We start from the raw sequence: 25,887 nt of genomic DNA, 5'->3' as shown, positions 1-25,887 counted from the left end.
GGACTGTGCCACTCAGGGCCAGTGACATTTTTTGGGGGGACCTTTCGTGACTTTTTTGTTCCATAAGTCTCACGACCTTTCCAACAATACAATCATATTCAGAGGAAGCTTTTTTTAGTCTTTGCCATAAAGAGATTTTGACAACTAATATTAATTTTCTACCGCTTATCATGGAGGTCATGAGGGTCATGGGTGAGTGCTTCTTTTATCGTCTGTCTTCGGACGAGAGGCGGGGTACACCCTGGACTGGTGGCCAGCCAATCACAGGGCACATATAGACAAACAACCATTCACACTCACATTCATACCTATGGACAATTTGGAGTCACCAATTAACCTAGCATGTTTTTGGAATGAAACTCCACACAGAGATCGCAGAGTGTGGAATTGAACTCTGGTCTCCTAGCTATGAGGCCGGCGCAATAACCACTTGCCCGCCGTGCAGCTGACAACTAATATATCATAGAAAATTCACTTTAATGCTTGTTTGCAATAAATTGCTGACTCATGTTTTTGTTTCACTCCAATTTCTTCTTTTGCATTTTGAAGCTCTACCCTCCATCCAAAAATGCAAAATGTAAATTCTAAACTTTTCAACTGGTCTTAACATTTTGATCAGAGGTGTGTTATGCAAAGGATAGGCGATTTCCACTCACGCCTCAGAGTTTTCATTCATGCTTTTGCATTTTTGAGCTCTCTGTGCCACCGTACGTTTGTCTCCAACTTGTTCCTTTCCTGCTAGTGTTCTATCTCTCCCTGTCCCAGGGGAAGGTCTTCATACCCCTGGCACCAGATCCCTGTGGATGCATGGTAAAGTGCTAAGTTAATGCTACGCCACGCAGGTCCACGCTTCGTCTCTGGCACCGTGCTGAGCCCGTCTCTAACCCCCACAAGGGAATCCCCATGCAGAAAAGACAATGGGTACAGCTTACCAGAGTAAACAACAGACTCCACCATGCCAGGCTGTATCGTCCATACATTACAATACAGCACAGGGAGCAGAAAGGCTGCCACAATGAGACACATTCTTCTCCAGGTGCTTTAGATATTTAGATTCAATGGCGATACAATAAGTCATTGTTGCTCATGTGGCTTCTTTGATTTAGCCAAACAATCAAGTTTACAAAAAAGATCTATGAGATCTAATCCCCAGTGTCAGAGACAGAAAGAGGCACGTCTCATCAAGACAATGCGAATGGATTGCGGTACAGTAGAAAGCCAAGAGAAAGCCTGCTTGATGCCACCGTGATGTCAAAGGAGGCCTGATATAAAAAGATGGTTTGCTCTTGAAATTCATATTCACTTACTGCCACATACCTTTTCCAAGTAATGGCTGTTTACAAGATAAAAGAAGAGAAAAAATGGCTACTCTTGCTTGCTCAGACATGAGATCCTCTTATGAAATTAGGCTGATACAACTGCTTGTCGCACTTTTTTTCTTTGCCTTCTCCTCCTCCCCATGTCAGGAAAACCTTGCCCGTGAGTGTTATTAATGGCATCCTTGCAGCTTGTCATTTTTCTACATCACCGACGAGCTCGGGCGACGGCGGGCCGGCTCGCCGCTTCGTCAGAACGGCAGTAAAAGTTAGCACACGGCCGAAGTCTTGCGAGCTAAAATCACACATTGCTGTGCGCATAAAAGAAGGTAAGGGTTCATTTTTGTTGGTCGCCTTCAGAGCGGCTGCAGAAGGGGGGAAAAAAAATTAAAGCAGGGCTGAAACAAATAGTGGCGTCGGGAGAGACGTGTGGCCTTCGCTTAAACAGAGCCATAAATCAGCGTGGTGACACGGCAAGAGCGAGGAGGCAGGAGAGGAGAAGGGGATGGAGGGTGCAGCGTTTAGCCTCAACAACCTTCCTCAGATACTTTTTAAAGCATTAAAAAGATGCATTCAAAGACATTTTCAGAGAGACACACACCCTAGTCTTGATTGCGGTAACAACAGGCTTTTACTGCAGATTTGAATTCTCTCGCAATAACCCCGAATAAAGACAGGGGGTACTGTTGTGGCTGCAACCCACACCAAGCTGAAACTCAACTCTAAAGGTGACTATGTGGCGTTATTTCCTGTTTAGAGAGCTCTAATAATGTTAAAAACCATATTTAAAAGGTCATAAACAGGTTGGCAATGCTCTACGACAGGGGTCTCAAACACACGGCCCGCGGGCCAAATGTGGCCCGTAGGACACTCGTTTGAGGCCCCCGCCTTGACATGAAAGTTTAATGTTAGTGCGGCCCGTGCAAGTTTGATATGGATGCAGTATGGTATCATGTACCCAGAAAAAATTATTACGTTTGATTAATGTTCATGTTAAAGGTTAAATAACTGTTAATAGTTATCCTCCCTATCCGTGGGGAAGTGGTAAGTTTTTGGCTATTTAAGTTTAAAGGAAATAACTTGAAGGCTACCGTTTAGGTCGCTAGCTCTCTAGTTTGCGAGTTAGCATGTGTCTCAAGACACTGCAGTTGCGCAATATGTTGTAAATAAAAAGAGTATAAATGTGACTATAGTCGTGTTTTGTCATGTCTACAGGGCTCTAATAATGCTTTGTTCATTTTAATCTGAAAAAAATAATTTGTCTACCCACCAACTATATGTGGTTTTTATTATTTGCCGCTTTATTATTATTATATTTATTTATTTCTGATTGATTGATTTTCTTTATTCTTGATTTGTTTATTTATTTTTCATCTTATTTTGTGTAGAAAAATAAAAATTAAGATGTTTGAGAACAGTGGAATGTTTTATCAGAGTTTTTATTGTAGAAAATCGGAACCGAAGCACTGAAAAAGTTTGTATATTTTTCTGTTTTTAATAAATGCGTTTTTGGGGGGGGGGGGTTTGAAAACCTGATGCGGCCCAGCCTTGCCCAGACCCTAGCTCCAGTGGCCCCCAGGTAAATTGAGTTTGAGACCCCTGCTCTATGACAATATTTGAAGAATAAACTTGATGGAAATTCACTGATCACAGCCATGTCTGCAACCAGTTAACCACCATAAACCAGGGATTATTCTATGGCGGTTAGAGGCGGTTTGAATTCATTTTGTAACCTTAATCATGATTTGGAGTGCATGAAAAAGTGAAAAGTCCAACTAAGCTCTTTTTGGCCACATGGACACTCATTAGCAAGCATCACACAACACTGCAGCAACAGAATTAGTGTTAATTAGTTAGAATAATAACTAATAATACCAGAAATATAAAGCTGATGAGTGGGTGGCACCACTAACGTTTTCCACTGCATGTAGAGATACATAAAGCTGCTGGATGCTAACCACACCAGATAGTTCTGATACAACTACTGCCATGTTGTGGAGTTTATAAAACATCCTATATTCCTAACTTCCATACAGGCCCAATGTCTTGACCCGCCGTTAATTACAGACTCCGGTGGCACGCAAAAGCCAAATAAAAAGAACACATTCAAACCATTTGTTGTTGAACTCCAAGAAATGTGTTTTTTTTCCTGAAATTTGAAAAACATTTAAATGTATGGCTATAATATACAGTATGTACTATAACATACCCCATGTACAATGATAATGATATATATATTTATAATGCCGCCTACAGAGAACATACTAACTCCTTATTTCTAAAATCACAAATATTTAAACTTGCTGATATAGTTTGTCTTCAAACAGCTAAAATAATGCATAAGGCTAAAAATAACCAATTAGCTAAAAATGTCATCCAATACTTCTCTACAAGAGAGGAGAAATATGATCTCAGGGAAGAACTACATTTGAAACACTTCTATGCTAGGACTACGTTAAAAAGCCATAGCATTTCAGTATGTGGAATCAAACTATGGAATGGATTGAGTAAGACCCTCAAACAATGCACAACGATGAGCCAATTCAAGAAACAATACAAGCAGTTGATGTTTGCTAAATACAAGGATGAAGAGTCATGATTATGTAGTACCCAGTACCCATTATGTCATTGTATGGTCATATCAACTTGTACTTCAGTACGGGACAAAAACGTAAAAAATTAAAAAAAACAAACCTTAAACTATATTAGGAAAGCAGGAAGTGAACAAATGTAACAGTTACTGATTGTAAAAGTACCAGATGGAGGGGTAGGATTTAATAAGCTTTGCTTCTTCCTACTCCTTTTGGACATGTGGAACTGTGAACTGATTATGTGATGCATTCAATTGTAATCTGATGCATGTTCAAATGAAATTAAACCATTACCATAATTTTTTGTTGTCATTACCTGTTTACTCTTTCTGTTATCATGATCAAAAATCTGTTATGTGACAGTGTCAGTCAAAGGTTTGGACACATTGCCTGATTCAATAGCATGGGAAAGTGTGTCTAAACTTCTGATTGGTACTACTCATGTAGGTAGTAAAGATTTAATAGAGGAAACAGCAGCAGTTAACAAGTGCATGTTTTAATGGAGTATGCATGCACACTCACACATGGCAACATCAACAGAGCACGAGCGAGGATTAACAAGCCTCTTCGGAGTTACAAAGTGGAAGGGGCGGGGGGTGAAGAAGATGCGCTTGGATTACACGCAAGCCTCATCTTACGCATGATGCGTTTAATGAAGTCCGGTGTGTGTGAAAGCTGCAGGTAGCGAAATATAGGTCTGAGGGGGGGGTATCTTATGCGGGTCTACACTTTTTTTTTTTCCCTTTCCTCCAGCTGCGACCCATCCGGTGTCGCTCATTTTTGCCCTGACTTCTGAGGGATTACCACAGTGTGGGCTTGTGCTGAGGCGGCAAAACAAGAGAGAGGGATGAGATGAGATGGGAAGGTAGGGGGAAGCAATAGCAGGAGGAATGTTTCACATACAGGAGGAGCGCTGCAAGCATTTGAACCAGATCCCTCTGACGTCGTTCCATGTCACGTATGGTGGTTAAACTTGTAGCCAGACAGAAATGGAAGACGGGAAGCAAGCGTGTAATGGCACATGTATCCGTTGGATCACGTGTCTGCCCTGTAAGCTAATACAATGCAGCCCAGGGGGTCGGCAACCCGTAGCTTTTCAGCCTGCTTGTTGAGGCTCCATTCACCAAGTGCACCAAAGTAGGGGGAATAGACAGTTTTGAAATGAATGTAAAATATCCCAATTATCGCAAGTCTGTGAATGCATCTAGACTGTGTTCTGGCTGCCGATTGGATGAGCAAGGAAGGGGGTGGTACACTATGCAGGAGAGAAAAAAAAGGTGATATAGATCTGAGTTGAGTCTGAAGCAAGTTATTGTACAGTACAATACCACTCTGAGTTTTGATAATAGTATAATTTCCCAAAGTGACTCTGTAAAAAATCTGGGTGTGATATTGGACCCGACTTTATCCTTTCATAAACACATTAAGAATGTTACTAAAACAGCATTTTTTCATCTTCGCAATATTGCAAAGATACGACCTATTCTATCAACTTCTGATGCAGAGACCCTAGTCCATGCATTTGTCACGTCTCGCCTTGACTACTGTAATGTACTGCTTTCTGGTCTTCCAATGGCGAGTCTCAAAAGCTTACAGTTAGTACAAAATGCTGCAGCGCGACTTCTTACAAGGACACGTAAGTGTGACCATATTTCACCAATACTAGCCAACCTGCACTGGCTCCCAGTTCACTTAAGATGTGACTTTAAGGTACTGCTTCTGGTTTACAAAATATTACACGGGTTGGCACCTTTTTATCTGGTGGACCTAATTGTACCCTATGCTCCGTCTAGAAACCTACGCTCACAACACGCCGGTCTTTTGACTATCCCGAGAGCCAGAAAGAAGTATGCAGGCTCTAGAGCCTTTTCCATTCGGGCCCCAACGTTGTGGAATGATCTACCTGTTAATATTAGAGCTGCTACCTCAGTAGAAATGTTCAAGTCCCGACTTAAGACTCATTTCTATACTTTAGCGTTTTGTTAAAAATATTCCCCGCCTGCTTTGACTGCCGCTCCTTCTCTCTCCCATACCGCCCCTCCGGCTGAGGGGGCGGGTCCAGGAGAGGCTGTTTTGGAAGTTTGCCTTGACGAAATTGGACATCGGACGTGGCCTACCTTGGAGGCGCTGCAGCAGAGGGATAGTGATCATCTCAAGACCCACGGCTGCCCAACTGTCCTAATGGCATCACATCTTGGACCTGGACTACTATACTCTATGTTTTTATTTAACTGTCACATGTAAACCTCTCCACATCCATTGCAGCCTGGTCATCCTAGAAGGGGGATTCCCCCATCTGCGGTCCCTTCTCAAGGTTTCTTTTTCCCTAATGGGTTTTTGAGTTTTTCCTTGCCCTGATGGGGGTTCAGATCAGGGGATGTCGTCTGTCGTCTATTGTCTGTCTTCTACTGTTGCCTGCTTGTTAAGCCCTTTGAGGCTCTTTTGTGATTAAGGGCTATATAAATAAACTTGACTTGACTTGACTTGACTACAATAGTACAATGTTATTAACGGGAGCATAGTAATATGTTTTAATGCACGGAGCCCGAAACGGTGACTCCAGGAAAGGCAGATGGTGTGGGGTCACTGAAGCGGCAGCTGACTGTACACTCACCTCTCAAAACAATATGTGCTTTCACGTTCAAATCTCAAATGCCAGCAAAAATCTCCCAGCGATATTAAGAAAAGTCTTTACATTTGTTGCTAGTCACGTTTGAGAAAATAAGTCACTAAGAGGGTTTGGGAAGTTGACAGAGTTAGCAGGAAAATGTCCAAGTTAGGAAAACAGGGCTGCACATGAGATGGAGAATACATGAAAGAATCATGAAGCATGTCATTCATCTGCTCCAGGAGGTCCGACTCAAACTGAAACATTCACTATCCAAATTTTCCCATAAGAAATCATTAATCTGTTCTGGACACACAAACGTTACATGTAGGAAACAATTCGAAATGCATATAAATAATACGGCTATTAGGCACAGTGAGCAGAGAGCAACACACACACCCGCCCGTCATCTTTAGCTATGGGTTATTCTTTAACCCTTAGATGCATAAGTGGGTCAAAAATGATCTGGTCAGGTTGTTTTCATGAAATATCTTCGTAATGAAAAATGATTTCATATTCCAGGTATTCCCCAAAAAACATACTTTGATATCATGCCATTCACATTTTTAACTTACCTTTTATACATTTTAAGACATTTTTGTGTTACTACCCCAACCTTCCATAAGTGGGTCAAAAATGACCTGCATGCATTTTCTATGGAATCCAATAGGAACCTTTGATTCTTATCAACTTTGGCTGTCAGGAATAAATTAACTGTAAACCACACAGACTATATCAGAAGTGTCCCCCCTCAGGAATATTATTTTACACATAAAGTGCTAATACAAGTATTATCTTCATATAATATTGTGTATGTGTCTTTCATGACTGTTAGTATTATCAACAAATTAGCCTACTTTATAACTAGCTGATACTAGCTGGCTAACATTACTATATGTATTGTGGAGCAATACTCTTTTGTTTCCTCATCCATGCCTTGGCTGCTAGATACACAGCTGAAATGGTCCTACAGATGCTGGGTGATGGAGAGGCAGTAACGGGGTTGGACTCTGAGTCAGAAATGTCTGATGACCCAGACTATGGCCTAAAGATCTTCTGGGTGTGTGATGCAACACACAATGGATCCTCACATATTCTACTGTTGTACGGGGTATTTTCTTTTTCAAAAGATGTAAAAAAGTGAAAAATTAAGATATTTCTAACATGAAATCATTCTTGTGTGGTCCTAAATATAATACTAAATATCATACAAGTGATTATTCCTAACCAAAATGGCAAAATTTACATAAAAACGCATTGATTCTAGTATGGGTCATTTTTGATCCACTTATGGAAGAGTGGGTCATGCATCTAAGGGTTAATTCAACAGAGCCTTTAAACACAGCATGCTAACGAGTTAGCCTCCAATGTATTTATTCTATGGAAAAAAAACAATGAAAGATGCCAAAAACGTACCACTTCCACAGGGAATGAGAGGAGAACTTGTTTCACTTTATCATGTTGGACTTGATGCAACTATTAAGGTAATCTAATTTAATGCTATAACTCATCAGTTTAAAATTATGAGCCCCGAGTGACCAGAATATTACATATAAGTTGTCTTTCAACATTTTTCATTAAGAGGCCATCATCAATCACAAATATCCATCCATTGTCTTTGCCGGTCATCCTCACTAGGGTCACGGGTATGCTGGAGCCTATCCCAGCTGTCTTTGGGCGAGAGCCGAGGTACACCCTGGACTGCGTACGTACCAAGACCTCTAAACGTAGCACAAGTTTGGGTGTAATGGAGGTAAAAAAGGTAGCTAAGGTTTAGGTAAAAGCTTGATAAAATATAATAGGATAGTCAAAAGGTAATCCATCCAGCATCCAGCAGCTTAGTAGACCTAATGGTACATGCATGTTTCCAATAACAGAATTAAACAGGCTAAGAAAAAAAAAACATGGCGATTACAAGCAAGCGTGCAATTTCCACAGTTTAGGCGCAAAGTATGTGCAAATGATTTCATTCACCTGACACCAAAGAACAGCCTGGCACTTTGGGAGGAAATTAAATTAAGCGCCCAGGAAAACGTTAAAGAGGCAGGGGGAGAAACTTGGCCGATACAGAATGGATTTATGGCGGTAAATCTGATGGAGCTTGTTGCTAATGCGGCATAAATCCTCGCCTTTCATTACAGCATTATATGAAATGCACTGGAATGGAGCGACGGGATCCTATTTGACATTCCGTTACCAGAGCAGTTGTGCACAGCTTCACACTTAAGCCCTCTGAAGCTAATACATAAATGTAATATTACATATAGCGGGAGCGCTCAACAGTGGTATTATTTTTTTTATTTTTTATTTTTTTGCTAACCCTTTGAAAGAAACAGCGAGCACATGAGCCGATTCTCCCAAAACGGTTTAATTTCTCAAATTGAGGAGTGTAATGATGTCTTGCCTCTGCAACGGCAACAATGCTGCTAATCGGCTCAGCTGTTCTTCTGACAACAAATATGGATCACAAGACGTTTGCGTTCTCTTTTTTTGCTCAACAATGTGTTCACATTGTACACATTTCTTTTTCACAGCGGGCCTTTGGGCCTCTTCACACAAGGACGATGGGGCTAAATCCATAATTTCTGCTTGTTTGCATTTTCGATGACAGTGTTTTTACATCTACGGTCGTTCCCAGCAACATCATGCTTCATTTGTCAGGGTGTTATTGAACATCTGCATGTCTCTGCTAGTGTTAAAAAACTATATTTACAAGATCATAAACAGGTTTGTGGGGTGGCATGTCTGAAGTGGTAGAGTGGTCATTTCCCAACCTGAAATTTGCTGGTTCAATCCTCCATCTATATCCAAGGGCAAGATACCGAACTCCCCTCCCACAGCTGCTCTCCCATATTACCACATAAGCACAAATAAAAGTGTTGAAAATTGGTTCCGTGGCATTCTGGTACGATTCCCAGGTACCAGACATCGGAACAGTTTCTATTCAAATGTGAAAGGTACCCCAATTCCAACACACGCACATCCTCTGTTTTAGAAACGTTGTATAAGTTCTAGTAGTATTGTGTATCCACTGATACAACATCGCTAGTTTAGTGCTATGACGCTTGAGCAAGTTTGTTTTTTTTTTTTCCGAAAACTTGACGTTTTTAGACGGTCGAGTGGTTAGCGTGAAGGCCACACAGCTCGGAGACCCGAGTCCAATTCCACCCTTGGCCATCTCTGTGAAATTGTCCATCGGTATGAATGTGAGTGTGAATGGTTGTTTGTCTATATGTGCCCTGTGATTGGCTGGCTACCAGCCCAGGGTGTACCCCGCTTCTTGCCTGAAGACAACTGGGATAGGCTCCAGCACGCCCCCACGACCCTTGTGAAAATAAGAAAATGAATGAATGAGTTTTGAGACAGGAATGGCTGACTTTAAGGGACGTTTCTTTAAAAAAGGTTGCAGTTTAAGTCCCAAAATGCAAATGTCGACCAAAACAACATCATTTTTTGGCATTTTTTTTTTTACTTCCTGTTCCTTCCCTTGTCAGGTCTGAACTTAAGGTGTTAGTCGGAGTCCATGTTGTCTGCTGTTTGACACGGGGAGAAGATGGGGGGTTGGCGAAGGCAATCCAGATGCATTGTGCCCTATGGCGTGACTGTGGCGACAGCACGTATAGGCCTCATTGTGCTGAGATTATGTAGGACGAGCACGACGCCTGCTAATCCGCCTGTGGGAGGGTGCATGCATGCCTGTGAATTATTGCACTTTGGGAGAGGTAAAAAAAAAAAAAAAAAAAAAAGGAAGATGGAGTGAAGTGGGGGGGTGGACGAAACAGCAGGAAGAGGAGTGAGGAGAGAGAAGGCCCCTCGGCTGTGATTATGAAATGGTCTGTCACAGATTAAGGCTACAGGGATGCAGGCAGAGATGAGCCAGAGCCTCCCACAGTCACACACACACTGGCTAGTCGGCCTGCTTTCACTTGAGCTTACCTGAGGTTATACACGCCTCGCATCCATCCCGGGATACACACACACGTGTATATATATAGTGAAGAGTGTGTGAGGAGGGAGCAAATGAGAAAAAAAGGGGAGAAAAGCGTGAAAACAAACATGCTCCAAATAGGCTTGCAATTGAGAGGGAAAAGGGAAGAAAGAGCAGAAAGAATGAACGATGCCCACGGAAAAACATCAGGAAATAAAAAAAAGCTTGAGAAGGTTGGCAGCTACAAAAGGCAGCGACTAAAATAAGACCTGTGTGGCTATTGTCTGTTTCCAGGGGGCCTTTGCTGATAAAAAAAAAAGCCCGCGCTATTTGTCTCAACTCTTCCTTTACCCTCCTCGAGAGCAGAGATGCCTTGAGATGTTTTTTTTTCATATTTTTATTCTATATGTATATATTTTTTAAACTTTTACTGACCATTATCTGCTTGTGTTTATTATTTACTTGCTTTGTGTTAAAATAAAATTGAATTGGACTAACTTGTTATGTGCAGGGAAATGTGTCATCAAAATCAAATAAAATAGTAAATCAACAAAAAATAAAATAACTTTAAAAATAATATAAAAATATATATTTATACAAGAAAAAATCTTCAATTTTGTATTTATTTTTTAAAAATATATTAATACTTGAATATGTCTTTGAAATATCAATGGAAATTTCATGGTTTGTGCCTAAATTAAGCCCTTCAAGCATAAAAATGGCTAAACAAACAAATACAGAATATAACGCATTGAAAATACATCACATAATAAGGTTGATTAAATGTAGTATTCTACTCTGGTCACTAGCAATTGCTACTGTAACATTCGGTAGAACAACCGGCTTTTATTGCAGGTTTGAATTATCTCCCCATTCTGTGATGGCCTCTTCTATGGTGTGGTCACAGCAGCTGACAGGAAGAGGCGGGCCAAACTGATAAAGAAGCCCACTTCCGTCCTGGGATGTCCTCTAGAACAGGTGGAGTGGGTGGTGGGCAAAAGGAGGATGACAGACAAGCTGTCCTCCATGATGAACAAAGACTCCCACCCCCTCCAACACACACTCACTGCACCAAGGAGCTCCATTAGTGACAGGATGTTACATCCAAAGTGTGTGAAGGAGAGATACCGAAGGTCCTTACTTCCTGTAGCTGAGACTCTATAATAAAAACTACTCCAAAAAGTCTGTACGATTAACTGTGCAATAATCTGTGACTTGTTCAACATGTATAGAACTGTATATCGTGTATATAGACCTGACATTTACCCTTGTGCACAAGTCACACAGCTAGGAGACCTGGGTTCGATTGCCCGCTCGGGCATATCTCTGTGGAGTTTGCATCTCCTCTCTGTGCGCGTGTGGGTGTTCTCCAGGTACTCTGGTTTCCTCCCACATTCCAAAAACATGCTAGGTTAATTGGCCACTCCAAATTGTCCATAGGTATGAATGTGAGTGTGAATGGTTGTCCAGGGTGTACCCCGCCTCTCGCCTGAAAACAGCTGGGATAGGCTCCAGCATACCCGCGACCCTCGTGAGGATAAGCAGTATAGATCATATTTATGTATTAAATTGGTTTATGTTGGGGCGGCACGGCGGTCCAGTGGTTAGCGCGCAGACCTCACAGCTAGGAGACCAGGGTTCAATTCCACCCACGGGCATCTCTGTGTGAAGTTTGCACATTCTCCTTCATCCTGTGCATGTGTGGGTTTTCTCCCACATTCCAAAAACATGCTAGGTTAATTGGTGACTCCAAATTGTCCATAGTGTGAATGGTTGTTTGTCTATACGTATGTGCCCTGTGATTGGCTGTACCCCGCCTCTCGCCCGAAGACAGCTGGGATAGGCTCCAGCACCCCCCGCGACCCTCGTGAAGAAAAAGCGGTAGAAAATACAATACATTCAGTTCATGTCAAGAGGGCTCTGATCATGGTACAGACCATATTCAGAAGGTTGTAAACAGGTTTTCTATGCTCTAACTCAGAGAGGCCAGACTGAGATGGTTGGGACATGTCCAGAGGAGAGATAGTGAATATATTAGTGGAAGGATGCTGTGTTTAGAGCTGCCAGGTAGGAGGCGTAGAGGAAGACCAAAGAGGAGGTTTATGGATGTAGTGAAGGAGGACATGGCGAGAGACAGATGCAGAAGACAGGGTTGGATGGAGGCGATTGATTTGCCGTGGCCATCCCTGAAGGGAAAAGCCCAAAGAGAAAGAAGAGGAATGCCTTTTTTTTAATTAATGGCAAAAAATAATAATAATAATAACATTATTACTAAAATAATATTTTAGAGCACTACATAATAATTGTGCAAACGCTAAATGTATTAATCATTCAAATTAATGCATATTCACTATACACAATACTGTTTTTTTTATGGTAAAACAAAAAAGATCACACCATCAAGAAAGACAACAAGAACAAGAAAGACAACTTTGTTGACCCAATCCATGATAAAGACTAATCAATAAAAGAATAAACCAATTATGATCAATTACCTTTAATAAATAATGACAGGAGAGGATCCTGGACTTTGTAAAAATAAATAAACCACTGAGAAGTCCTAAGCGTGTATTATTTTCACGCCTGGCAGCTTCAAGCGTGTGCACAGCATCGGTCAGAAATACTCAACTCCTCACTGATTGATTGACAGCTACATGCTGTGGAGTCCTGTCCAATCACACGCTATCTCGCTGTCAAGTGGAGTCTTCGTGTCCGCTTCCAGTAGAAATTGGGAGGGAAAAAAAAAGGACTTTGTTACGTCGCCGTTTGACTGGCAGGCCGACCTCCCAAACAGGACGCAGTCAGCCAATCAGCTTAATTAGCTGGATGGTATTTTGTGGGCGGTTTTGTATCTACAAGACTGGCTGCACCCTTATGGAAAAAATATATATTGCAGTATATTGGCAAATATAATGTAATGTATTAGGAAATATATTTCCATATATGGGATCTTATGTTTATATTTTCCAATATATTGCGATATATGCATAGATCATATATGTGTGTATATTGATACAAATAAAAAATATCTTGCAATCAAGACCAAAAAAGGACTATATTTTTACATATATAAAATTGCATATAATTTGGGATATATAAACTCATATTATATATTTGGATTAAATATATTTCAATATATTGAAAGCGGCAATCATTTGTATATTCTGCAATATATTGCCATATATTACATGAATATATAATATATTGTATAATATATGTACAAAAATATATTATTCCATGTATTTATAATATATAATGTATTGGAAAATATAATGGAAAAATAATATATTATAATATAATACAATATATTTAAAGTAATATATTGATAAATATTTTCTTTTCGTAAGGGTGGGATTTAGGATGGAGTTCAAGTTTCAGATTCTTGTTTAAGGGCTCACTGGGGCTTGCCGGTATCTTCCGCCATAAAAACCGATGAGACTCATCAGAGTTTATAGTTATAATATATTTATATAGAAGCCAAAAAACTGCATTATAACCATGCAAAAAATATATAAAAAAACATAAATCAGTCTCAATTATTGGACACAAAAGAGATAAAAGAAGTCATCACAATGTTACGTAATTCTTTTATGACTTAAATCTGTGCATCTCTCGAGGAAATGACGCCTGCCAGACTTCAACCAGGAAATGAAGGATATCCAAGGCAAAGCTTCAGTATCATAGCGTCCTACCCCTCACTCATTAGACCGTGCCAAACGGCGAAGAGGCGGTGAGTTATTACGGCGTGTGGCCTTGACGTCAGCTGTGACAAGCCACGCAGACGCAAGTTAATTGTCCCGCCGCTCGCCACTTAATGAACATAATTACCGCGTTCCTCTGCGCTCGCCCCGTGATTAATTGTTACAACATTCCTTTGTTGGGTTTCCGACAAATTACTCCCGTCGTAGCGGCGTTTGCCATTTTCACAGGCAATCATAACGCTGGAGGCGGGCAAGGCACTTGTGAAGGCGGCCTAGAGCCACTCGAGAGCCATGTTCGGATTACTGGAGGAGGCGGAGGATGTTAAGAACTCACCAATCAGTCGATTCTCATCTCAGGCAGGCTTTTTGAAGCTGTCACTCTTCTTTGGAGAGGATGCGAACAAACAAGTCTGTTGAAAAGAAGAACAACATTAGTCAGCTTTAGAAATGCAAAAAATCATATCCATAACAGTGCTCACTAGTGCGCGCAGCGCTCCATGACAAGTGTCAACTTAGACCAAAACACGTCCATCTCCCTCTCTCTTGGTGTTTGGGGGCAATTATCTTGGACATATCCCACAGACAAGCTCATTGAGAAGCTGTCACCCAGTTAAGCAAAGCACATCTTAAGAGCATTGGCTTAATAAGCCATGGCCTAATGCAATAAGGTGCCTATTGCCAGTCAGCCATGACTAAGTCTAATCTACACCAGGCCAAATGAGGAGGAAGAGGAGATGGCGGTATTCACTGATTGCGACCACTGGGATGTGTGATCTAAAAAAAAAAAATTATAAAGATGTTGGCTTCAGGTTAGCGTCATAGTGAGCATACACAGAGCAAAATCCACAGCATCATACTGGGAGTAGGGCTGGCTGATTTTAATCTCGCAATAGACGTTGATATTTTGTTTCCAAGGAAAGTATCAATAAGCTGCAAGTATCAACATATTAAGTCCCATTCAAATCCCCCGTGTTCAGCCTGGAAGAGTGATTACGCCACTTTTGCCATCAAGGATTTCAAACAAATTACAGAGAAGCTTCACTTTGACACAAATTTAGCCTGAGAGATGCAGGCCGAGTTCTTATAAAATGCACTTCTGCCACCTTATGGTTGTTTTTTTTTGGCATAAAATTGCAAACATTCTCTCTTCTATTGTGGAGTTGCATCATCACCTCTTTGTGCCTCTCATGCAAAGAAAAAATAATCATCATATAAATACGCCTTTGGTAGCGGATTAGTTATTATAAAGTGTTGTTTAAGAGACCTGAGCTGTTGGAACAATAAACAAATAAAGAAAAGCATATCAGAAAACCGGCACGGCGGTCGAGTGGTTAGCGTGCAGACCTCACAGCTAGGAGACCAGGGTTCAATTCCACCCTCGGCCATCTCTGTGTGGAGTTTGTATGTTCTCTTCTTAATTGGTGACTCCAAATTGTCCATAGGTATGAATGTGAGTGTGAATGGTTGTTTGTCTATATGTGCCCTGTGATTGGCTGGCCACCAGTCCAGGGTGTACCACGCCTCTCGCCCGAAGACAGCTGGGATAGGCTCCAGCACCCCCGCGACCCTCGTGAGGAAAAAGCGGTAGAAAATGAATGAATGAATATCAGAAAACCTTGGGATTTGTTTATTACTGTAAATGTGGAGAACAAGTAAATAATCACATGTACTCATTCTTTCTTCAAGGATTTTGCATTATAGTGCAAAAATGCACTTTTTTGGAGGTTATGTTTCCTGATGCTGAGAACAGACACTCGGATGGGTTTGAAGTACCAGTGCTAGCATCCGGCGAGTTACCAGAGAGACTAACGTTACATTTCCTGACTTTAACAAGGAACACACCTAGAATGCTGCAGTGATTTACCCTTTTCTGCCCTATAAATATAGTTAGAATGTTGTATTCTCGTGTTAAACAATGCCAAAGTTTCAGATAATGAGGTTTGTGCATTTGGAAGTGAGCCCTAAAAGAAGTTTAGGATGGCTCAAAACGCTTTGTTTCAGAGGGCGTTGCAAAACTGTTCCTTTGTGATGTCACAGAGGAGCGGCCTTCCTTATATGGGCATGCCTGTAGGAGCAATACACTCTCTGCTCTCCCCCAAACTCTGCTGCTCTGTTTTACGTTACTATCATTGGGGCCACATATGCCACATAAAGACGCCACCATCAGGCACAAGTGGTTGCAGTTCCTGATTCCCTACCAGCAAAAGAAATGCATTTTAATCTGTCAACATTTGACACTGGACTGTTTTGTGAACATGGGCCACTATGCAGCTGGACTAGCCGACAAACTTACTGAAGCCCTACGCCTTTCCAACGTTACTTGGTTGTCTGGAAAAAAACATGAAAATAAGTGATGTGTGGAGCTGTGGAGAATTTTCACTTCTAAAATGTTAAATGTAATGTATGGTCAAGCCATTTATTTAGGGGGGTGTTGTCCTCCCTCAGAAAATGCTGAATTTGGCAAACAATTATATATATTCAATTATATATAATCATATTTTCTGACTAATCGTCAACTACAAAACAGAAATCATTTATTAATTCATGCTTGAAAAACCGCGGTGTACCGCGATGTAGCAAGGGACTGATTCGAAACACTAATCAGTACCTTTTGAAAAAAACAGTAGTCAATAGTCGTATATTTGACAGGGAGTACTGCTGGACCTACTGCAAAACCAGTTGCCAAAGATCCACTATGGCAGGAGAGTTCTGCTGTTCAGGATGTACTGTAAAAAACTAGTCAAATATACTGCGACCTACTGCAAAAACAGTCAATCATCATCATACGTGTGCTGTAGTGTTTTTAAGTACCTACTACAAAACACAAATGACAGATCCCCTTTATGACAGGTGTGTTTTGCTATTTTTATAGGACCTACAGCAAAAGCATGAGTCAAAGATAATCAATAGAGTATATGACAGGAGTGCCCTGCTGTTTAAGGCCTGAGGCCAGACTGCAAGTCAAGGAACCTCAATATGACATCAACGCTCCGCAGTTTATTCAAACTTGCTGCAAAAACAAGTCAAATTTCTTGTATGACATTAGGGCTTTGGTGGTTTTCAGGACTCTCAGCAAAAAAAAACATGAGTCAAAGATGAAAATGTGGCAAATCATGTGTCCAGCAAGCATACTGTAGAGTGTATTCAACAATGGAGCGTGTTGTACAGACATACAGTTTGGATGACTACAGTACACACAAGCCAAAGAGGCGTTGAGTGATTGATTCGGCGGCACGTCTGGTCGCTCAGGGTGACAAATAGCTGGCTGACAGCCCGACACAGAAAAAGCCCACACCCAAGCTAACCTGTGAGGGAAGGTGGGGGGGGGTGTTGTGTCATCTAGGCCTGCCATGATAATCAATAAATCAATTAATCGACCAACATTTTAAAACAAACTTCAATGATGTGTGCATGAGTGTTTGTTTTCCTCGTCTCAGGCTGGATGACGAGAGGGTTCCCTCTGTGCCTCTGGTCCATACTGGAATGAATGCATTGAGTGAACCCTCCTGTCAGTCATTCAGTCTCTTTGTGCCAGTGGGTGGAGTCTGGGCTGCTAGTGAGTGTAGCCAGCAAGTGAGAAAACGCAAATATAACTGAAGGCACAAAAGTGATGGTTTCTAAGGCAAATCCTTCAGCCTCAATAGCCACGTTTACATGAGTTTTTCTCTTTCCGAATGGAATCTTTCCGAATGACCTTTCCGAAAGCAATGGTATACATGGAAAGGAATAATCCATGCATGCGCAGTAAAGCGTAAACACCAACATCACGTGATACCGACTTCCTCGAGTTTTTCTTTCACTTGTTTGAATAACTCATATTGCCAGTTTTTCCTTCGTCCAGTCTTGAAATTTAGTTTGAATCTAAAACAAACTTTCCGCAGCAGTCCAGTGCTGATTGCTCGCCTCCATTTTTTATTAAATCGAATAACGTCCCAAGCTGCGTGTTACGTCATATCTCAGCATTGGCTGAAAGAACGCACCCGGGAACAGGAAAAGATAAAGTTCAATCTTGCTAATATTTTATAATTGGAATATTTGGGTCCGTGGAAACGTGGCTAGTGTGAGAATATTTGGGTTTTAAATAGAATTACTAGTGTTTACTGAAAACAGTGCAAAATGGTGCACGCTCACACACAGTGTCGTTTGCCAGATGTTCAGCCTTCAATGTTCATTATTTATTCAAGTGCCATTTTGTTTACAGAAACTTGATACTCCATTTTATTTGTTTTTATTGTTGTGTTTTCTTTTTTTCATGGAGTGTTTTTTGTTTCTCTACAGAAACGGTCTTTTTTTATTGATTTTGTTTATGATTTTTGCCATTTTTGCTAAAAAAGACTGAGTATTTTTTATGTATTATTATTTATTTTATTTATTATTTATTTATTTATTTATTTTATTTTTCTTGAAATTCCAATTGCAATGTTAAATACTCCCGACAAATTAAGATTTTGATACAGTGTACTTGCATTATTATACCAAATATGATCATCACATTAATAAAAATGTCTCAAAACAATGAAACTAATATTTATCTGCAATAACATGTAGGACAAATTATCACCCAACAAAATCTGTTATCGTGACAGGCCTACTTTCATCATTCCTCCATCACATATCTCACATTTCCGACTTCCCTCATCACAAAAGTCTTCTGTCCCTCCTCCTGTCACCCCCCGCCCGCCAACCACCCACCCACACCTTCTTTCCTAAGTCCCCCACTTGGGGAGTGATAGATTCCCCCCCTGTTCATTTATCCTGGAAGCGGAGGACACGGCAGTGTGATGTGATCCATCTCACTGGCGACGGGGGGAGCGCTGCGTCCCTGATCACAGAGCCTATCAATCTCACTCATAGGGGGCAGGATCAGCGCTGTTGTCACACGCCACAAACGCATTGGCCCGTTTGCCTCATGTAGACGACTTCCTACAGTACCCGAGTTCACTTTCTCTCAGGGGGTGGGCAGGATGGGGAGCGGAAGCAGAGGGGGACACCGTGCTGCTGTGCTTGTCAAAAGCGTGGCCCTACCCTAGCAAAGCAATATACCCAAAGGACCCAATTTCAAATTTTACCATTGGCATGAAATGTGCAATATATTTAGTTTTTTTTTATTATTATCTCTTTTTTTCATTTTTTTTCATTTTTAACATATATATTTTTATGTATTTTTTATTTTTAGATTGTAGTACATTTTTATATTATATTTTTATATTTCTATTTATATTTCTACATTTATATTTCTACAATTATACATTTTATTTTCACATTGAAATATATTTTGTCAATTTTATTTTTAGATTGTAATATATGTTATATATTATAGTTACATATACTGTATATTTTGTATATATTTTGAATACTTTTATTAAGTGTATATGTATTACATATACACACATAAATTATTATTTCATTTTGAGGCACAATTATGTCCCTCGCAGCGAGGTGCACTACAAAATGATTATTTCAAAGCTATCATTTAAGAAAGAAAGAACAGAAAAGACAGTTGTCAACAGGACAAAAAAATGTAAATCAGAATGGAGAGAGTTGCTGCATCCCCAAACTTGACAGTCAGTATTCTATTTTAGACATTCTAAAAGCCACATTAAAATAATTGTTGGGCAAAAAAAAAAAAATCAGTCATCCCAAATAGATGTTTTTTTTCCATCCCATTGAGATGTAAATAGTTTGTTTTTTAAGCTGTCAAATCAAGAAAATACAGAACTTATTATATCAGGCTAAATCGCTAATGACACTTACTTTTGGGCATTTTATAGTACAATTTATTCCCATCAAAATATAAATGATAACTCTCCATACAAAAAGCAAGCAATATGTAACAACTTACAGTATATTAATGTAGACTAGAATAAAACAAGAATCCGATCACACCAAAATTAAAGTAAAACTGCAATCAGAGACCACAGCCCAATCAGTGGCAACATCCCATTAGCATTAAAGCTGTAGACACAAAACAATAGAACCTCTGACACTTCAAAATAGTCAACAATACTCATAACATGGCCTTTTCAGAACATATCCTACTTCGGGATGTTCATTCAAGCATGATTGGCCGATGACGACTAACGTTTGTGAAGTGGCCCTTCGACTCATGTCCGATCACATTTTAGTCTCACGACGGCCTTATGTCGCCTTTCAAAACAGCACAACCCTTGACACTTGCGTATACAAACACCCTTTATATCAAACACACACACACACCTCTTTACATACTCTGACACTGCTCAAAAACACTTCCCTGCTGACATGTAACACTCTCCTCTGCAGACACTTCATAACCTGACATGCATCGCCCTGACACACACACACACACACACACACATGCACACGCACATCAAAAGCAATGGGCTGTAAAGCGCCGTTCCAATCCACCCAAGACGGCATCCACCAATCAAATTAGGCCTGATCTAAACATGCCATTCAAAGCCAGGACAGGGATAGAAGGTGTTGGGGGTGGAAGGGAAGAAGTAGAGTGGAGTCTGACCTTGGGAGCAATTAGCATGACCAGGAAGACAGACAGAGATTGAGTCTGGGTCTTATAAAGAAGACCTGAGTTCCCCGAAAAGAGCCCTGGTCAAAAACCATCTACGTATATGACAGGCGTTTTTGTTGTCAGTCATTAGGAAGGGCAGAGATCTCTCAAGTCAAATATCCTATCAGTGGTTCTCAGATGGTTTGGCTGCAGATTTGAACCCAGGCAAAAACTGACATCGGCTACCACCAGTTGACATGCAGCATAAAACCAGTAATCCAAGATCCCCTATACATATGACAGGAGCACTCTGCCGTTAGTAAGGACCTCCTCCTAAAATGCTAATTCCAGGTGAAATATCACCAGCCATTACGTTTGGCTGGTGACTGTAACACAGGATAAATGAACTAGCTTTTGATCAATACCGACATTGAACTCTGCAAGTACACAAAGCATGAATGTCCTCTAAAGACGTACACATGTTCATTAATTAGGCAAGTAATTCATCAAAACCTCTCGTGGTCCCGTCAATAGTCCCTCTGTCTTTGGCAAACAATACATTGACTACTTTGGTAATTAAAAAGACATGTTCCAGCTGTGCTTACACAGACAATCCTGGCTTACTGAGGCTAGTCGATGAGATGAATGGTTTATCATTACTTGTGTTGGTTCCAGCAGATCACATATTTGACTGTTAGCAGCTTGTTCCGACCTCATTCCCAAACATTTTGGAGAATGTTCAAGAAATCTACGCCTGTCACAATAACACATTTTGTTGGACAATGATTGGCCAACAAAATAGCTGATAATCAATATAATTGACAACATTTTTGAGACAATTTTTGCCATTAATTATATGTAATTATAATGAGAGCACATTGAGTATAAAATTAAACAAACAAAAACTCAATGAAGGCGGCACGGCGGTCTAGTGTTTAGCGCACAGACCTCACAGCTAGGAGACCAGGGTTCAATTCCACCCTCGGCCATCTCTGTGTGGAGTTTGCATGTTTGCATGTTTGTCTATATGTGCCCTGTGATTGGCTGGCGACCAGTCCAGGGTGTACCCCGCCTCTCGCCCGAAGACAGCTGGGATAGGCTCCAGCACTCCCCGCGACCCTTGTGAGGAAAGCGGGAGAAAATGAATGAATGAATGAAAAACCTTAATGAAAACAAAATGGACTGCACAAAAATTGCACAAAAATTGCATTTAAAAAAATCACAAGCATAACCAAAAACAATAAAAAACAGACCCTGTGTCTGTTAAAACAAAACAGACACACAGTTATGTAGTGTATAGTAAACTAATGTAGGGGGTCATATTTGACAATAAATTTTGCTGGTTAAAACATGCTAGGTTAATTGGCGACTCCAAATTGTCCATAGGTATGAATGTGAGTGTGAATGGTTGTTTGTCTATATGTGCCCTGTGATTGGTTGGCGACCAGTCCAGGGTGTACCTTGCCTCTCGCACGAAGACAGCTGGGATAGGCTTCAGCATCCCCCGCGATCCTCGTGAGGAAAAGCGGTAGAAAATTAATGAATGAATGAATAATTGTGCTCAATGTTATCGACAACATTTTTTGAGTCATGTGAGGTATAATTCACATTTGAACCACGAGATGGTACTCAAGTATAGTGTAGCTATGTGTAGCCACATTAGCTTCACAAAGAAGTTGCCTTCATATGCCGCTGTATGTAGGCTGAGTTGTAAACTGATGACAGTAAAAAACATTCGAAATCAACCACGTTGTTGTTGTTCTTAATGTTTCACGGAAACATCACAATTATATGGCATATTATTTATGCCACATAACCGTATTTTGCAATGCAGTGAGCAACACTGTCTGTGAGCGCGCACCATGCTGCATTGTTTTGTTTAAATTTACTTTGCTAACCAAACGCCTCAGTGTAACGCTGACTGTCGGCTTTGTTGCATGAGGCACCTACATCGGTAGGCCCCCCCCCCAAAAAAAAATAGAGAAAACAGTGTCACTTGTCCGTGTTCATGCGCTCACCTTGTTCATTCTGTTTAAAACCAAAATATTTCCGCAATATTTTCACATAGCTTTGCCGTCGGTTACATTTGCTTGAGGAACCATCTCTTCATTCATGTCATAGGGCTAACTGCCAATACTCTGCATCCACTGGTCGCCGCACCTGCACAAAGAGGCTGAATAAGACGAGGGCTCACTCTCTCCGTTCATCCCACTGTGGAACCAATCCACACAACCGGGTGCAAGAATAAACATCGGATGCCGACAGTCAAAATGCAGAATATCAGCCAATAATATCGGCATCATATATCGGCCTGGCCATTTATCAATAACGAGTGTAAATTACACTTGTGGCTTCTCCTATGGGTCGTGGTCAAAATGCTATGGAGTATATACTAGCAAAAATGTAATACAGATATCCTCAAAGGTTTATAATCACTGGACAAATAGTCAATGACTTATGGACAATCAAGTGGTAAGTCCCGCCCATGTCCCTGTGAAGACATTTTGCAATTTGGTAAGAATTTACGTACATTCTTGTCAGTCCTCCAGATACACACTTTGTGTGTATGAAAATTCAAGTCAGTCCAACTTATGGTGTTTAATGAGTGCGCCGACATTTGGTGCATTTTCCAGACAAATAATAGCACCAGCATTCCCATAAGGGGGTGCAAGTTTTGACCAATTTTCAGCCTTTTGTGTGTGTTGGTTCAGGAGTAATAAATACACACCACTATGCGTCAGAAATTAAGTAGGGTGTCTAATAAATGCAATGACATGAACAGGTTACTTCACGTCATTTTCCGTGCTTTATCTACCTCTCACTACCACTTAGCAACCTCCCAAGGAGCTTTAAAGCTCCCCTTTATTTGTTTGACAATATCCACGCACACAACACAGCAGAAGTCATGCTTTCATTATGCTAAATACGTTGGCATGAGTCAGGCTTGCATGTATTATTTCCTCCCATTCTAGTTTTGTCTTTCTGTTACAATGGGATATTCCTAATGGGTGTGTGAAGGGAAGTCGTGGTGGTGGTGGGGGTGGGGGGGGGGATTACCATTTCTCTGCTTTGTTCTTAGTGAACTCGTCATCCTCGATCTGTTGTTCGCGAATCGCGACGCTCGGAACCTGCGACTCGGCCCCACGTTTCGCTTTCACTTAGCGGCGTAATTACCGTCGAGCGTCTTCAAAAAAAAGACAAGAGACAAATGGAAAACAAATACAATCAACGCACTGTCTTATTAAGTAGGGTGTCTGATCCCCCAACACCTCCACACAAAGATAATATGGCGTGTGAGTGAACGCCTGTGTTGGTGCCGTGTGTACACCCAAGTGCTGATTGAGCGTCTGTAACGGCAATGTAAACACTAGTTTGCATATGCACACAAAACAAGTCTGGTTAGTAATTAGCAAAAGATAAAAGAATATAGGAAGTATGGCGCTATTAGGTGCGCTGGATATGTTCACTGTTCTGTACAGGGCAACAAGGTGCATTATATCAATTAATTCTATTTAATCAATCACACATTTTACTTCAATTTCAGCACCAAAAATTGTTCCGAGATCAGCTATTTTATTGATCATCAAGGAGTCAAGACGAGTAGTAAGCATGCAGGCCTCACAGCTAGGAGACCCAAGTTCAATTCCACTCTCGGCCATCTCTGTGTGGAATTTGCATGTTCTCCCCGTGCATGTGTGGTTTTTCTCCGGGTACTCCGGTTTCCTCCCACATTCCAAAAACATGCTCGGTTAATTGGCGACTCCAAATTGTCCATAGGTATAAATGTGAGTGTGAATGGTTGTTTGTCTCTATGTGCCCTGTGATTGGCTGGCGACCAGTCCAGGGTGTACCCCGCCTCTCGCCCTAAGACAGCTGGGACAGGCTCCAGCATAGCCCCATGACCCTAAACAAGGATAAGCGGTAGAAAGTGAATGAATGAATCAAAGAGGCATCTGTAGTTTCATCAATTTACGTAGCTGTTATATATATGACAGGAGCGCTCTATGACAGAAACAACAGTCAAAAATCCTCATATGATTTTGAAACATTATACATTATACCTCATACATTTTTAAAAACGTACTACAAAAAATATCAGTCAAAGAGCCCCTATGAAGGAATTGTTGTTTAGGACTTACTGCAAAAAACACTAATAGATCCGGTGTCTTATAATATTGGACTATTCAACGTTTGAACAGAAGTGCTTACAGGTCACTTTTGTTTAGTTTTTTTTTTACATAAAATATACTGTAAATAGCCTATAGTGATACAATTTCCACATGAAATGACTTGTTGCTTATGCAAGATGGCGACATGTACCCAAAGCGAAGCCCAATAGTTATTATTTTGCTCACATCAGTTCTGGTTTAACATCTTCCACCCGACAAGAGCTCTTAGATATTGGATTTCACAGTGCCATCAAATTACTCCTGAGATCTCCAGAGTACCAGAAAATTCACACACAACCCACTTGGAGCCAAAGTACTCCAATGCGGTGTCGAGAACGTAAACAAAAGGCGATGAAGGCGTGAAGGAATACAAGCTAAATTCAAGCTAACACCCGACACACTCACTTTACCGCGCATTTTCCTCACTTATGCGCAGTCTTTATTGAATAAAACGCAGTAAGACGTTTTGATGGTAACGTGATGTGACTAATGCTATGCTATACTATTGAGCTAGCTGACCACTCCACACTAGCAAAAACAGCGGCTGAACCACTCTACTGCAAAGATCTGATAAAATACTGCAAAAACAAGAGTCAATAACCCAATAACAATATTGTTAAGTTGTGAACAATAACAACAAACAAACAATAACTGTGTATGACAGGAGTGATTCGCTGTTTGTAGGAAGCTCTAAAATGTTCAATGTTCAGGCTAACGTGCCGCCAATTGAATAGAACTGACCTAGCATAACATTTGGGACGTGCGTCTTGGTGGATACTCTTGATTTTCACCAGAAACGCTTCAGCCTCATTTGTGTTTTAGTTTGTGGAGCTCTGGGCTCGACAGGGTCTTCGTAGAGCGGAGGGTGGGGGGTTTGCGGCGTTCTCTCGAATGGTAAACAAGACCAAAGTCCAAATTAGCCGGCGAGAAAGCCCCATGGCCTTGAGTGCTGCCGTCCTACCCCCCAGCTACATTATTGAGCCATGCTAATGATGCGGCCTCCACTTCATTTACTCGCTCTTCAAGCGGCATTTCGTCAGCCCTCGCCATCAGATTTCTGTAAGTTTTTGACTGATTCTCTCAAGGT

At 41.0% G+C, this 25,887-nt stretch overlaps 1 long non-coding RNA gene across 1 annotated transcript in view; it reads right to left on the bottom strand.

The window, feature by feature from the left end:
• Positions 1 to 12,986: 12,986 nt before the first annotated feature.
• The window catches only part of LOC131105661 (uncharacterized), a 65,305-nt gene continuing 52,404 nt past the window's right edge, over positions 12,987 to 25,887 (bottom strand). The window contains exons 2-3 of the long non-coding RNA XR_009119969.2: positions 14,479 to 14,554; positions 12,987 to 13,158 (exon numbers count right to left, since the gene is read on the bottom strand). This is a non-coding gene — a long non-coding RNA (uncharacterized LOC131105661). The remainder of the gene's footprint in view (positions 13,159 to 14,478; positions 14,555 to 25,887) is intronic.

This window comes from Doryrhamphus excisus, linkage group LG5, assembly GCF_037039965.1.
Source record: "Doryrhamphus excisus strain RoL-2023G ecotype Guam linkage group LG5, RoL_Dexc_Guam_v1.1, whole genome shotgun sequence".
Lineage (NCBI taxonomy): Eukaryota > Metazoa > Chordata > Actinopteri > Syngnathiformes > Syngnathidae > Doryrhamphus > Doryrhamphus excisus.
This window is presented reverse-complemented; position numbering and strand designations above follow the sequence as displayed.